The sequence below is a fragment of the Schistocerca americana genome, chromosome 6, assembly GCF_021461395.2.
Source record: "Schistocerca americana isolate TAMUIC-IGC-003095 chromosome 6, iqSchAmer2.1, whole genome shotgun sequence".
Lineage (NCBI taxonomy): Eukaryota > Metazoa > Arthropoda > Insecta > Orthoptera > Acrididae > Schistocerca > Schistocerca americana.
The window spans coordinates 431,381,888-431,383,528 of record NC_060124.1 but is presented as its reverse complement, the minus strand read 5'-3'; the positions used below and the strand labels follow the sequence as shown (position 1 = coordinate 431,383,528).

Sequence of the window (1,641 nt, the reverse complement as noted above, 5' to 3'; positions counted from 1 at the left end):
AGTTTTTCTCTTAATTTTCGATCTATTGCCCGTGGTTTTGTTACAGAAGAGGTAAAAGCGTTCACTCAAGAGAGATTAGAATCAAGAGATAACAATCCCCAGTTTTACAGTGTGTCCACAATACCACTGAGCTGCAGAAAAACTGCGGCATTTATCTTTCTTCTACTGTCTCAGATATTGCGAGACGGCACATTCCTAACGTAAAATGTGCAATTGTTTGTGGTTTCCGTGTGGACTGACCCTGCTGGGCTCATAAATGTAAAGTTACTAACTCAGTGTCACACCTCAAACGAGAATAATTCGGGGTATTTAGCGGAAATTTCAAGAAAATATCAAGTGAGCATATCGGGATAATTCTGAGTCATTCCAGGAAGTATGACAATGGTAACAGAGCTGTTAAAAATATTCTGCAAGGTTGTTTTCACAGACAGACTTTCTTGAGATGCAAAGGGTGTGCGTCAATGACGCTGCACAGTCAGCTGCTGAGTCACTTAGGGCCAAAATACAAAAGGAATAGGACAACGAGTTTTATTCCCATTTCTGTTCAAAATGGTTCAAATGGCTCTGAGCACTATGGGACTTAACTTCTGAGGTCATCAGTCCCCTAGAACTTAGAACTACTTAAACCTAACTACCTAAGGACATCACACACATCCATGCCCGAGGCAAGATTCGAACCTGCGACCGTAGTGGTCGCGCGGTTCCAGACTGTAGCGCCTAGACCCGCTCGGCCACCCCGGCCGGCCCCATTTTGTAACTAGGGTTTGGAGCTAAAGCAAGCCTATTAATAACATTCAGATTCACTGATGGCAATCTGGATACCATAAATTAAGAGCTATTTGGCTAGTCCTCCTCTTCAGTAACTGTCGTTATTACTATCATTTTCCTGTGTACTCCAAACTGACAAGCCTTCTTTTTTTTATTTTCCCTTATCTCCAGTAGCCAACGGCCTTGCCGCAGTGATAACACCGGTTCCCCTCAGATCACTGAAGTTAAGCGCTGTCGAGCTGGGCTAGCACTTGGATGGGTGACCATCCGGTCTGCCGAGCGCCGTTGGCAAGCGGGGTGCACTCAGCCCTTGTGAGGCAAACTGAGGAGCTACTTGATTGAGAAGTAGCGGCTCATGTCTCGGAAACTGATATACGGCCGGGAGAACGGTGTGCTGACCACATGCTCCTCCGTATCCGCATCCAGTGACGCATGTGGGCTGAGGATGACACGGCGGCCAGTTGATACCTTTGGGCCTTCAAGGCCTGTGCGAGAGGAGAGAGTTTATCTCCAGTGGTTACACTGTAAACATAATGGGCAAACAATACTTTTGATCATTTTGTAATTTACGTGAATGTAGCAAAGTTATTCGGCCGCATGAAATTGGTACTAGATGAGGCGAATTTTGCTTGTGAGGTTGAGCGCTGGCTGACAGTCGCAGGGCCGTCAAAGCACTGCGGCCGGTCCAGCCGCAGCGATCGTTGCTGGCCAGCCCAGGAGCGGGTACAAAAGCTTGACGGGTAAGCCCAAGGCCCTAAAGCTGGGAATGTGGGAAGTGGTCAGTCGCTTATAAGAGTGCGGGCAGCACCAGCTAAGGTGGACTTTCAGGCAAGCTGAAAGACGGGTTCTTAAAGCTCTCTGAACGTGCGAGCA

General features: G+C 47.7%; 1 pseudogene; it reads left to right on the top strand.

Moving 5' to 3' along the window:
* Positions 1 to 941: 941 nt before the first annotated feature.
* On the top strand, positions 942 to 1,059 carry LOC124620559 (annotated as a pseudogene).
* The last annotated feature ends 582 nt before the right edge of the window (positions 1,060 to 1,641 follow it).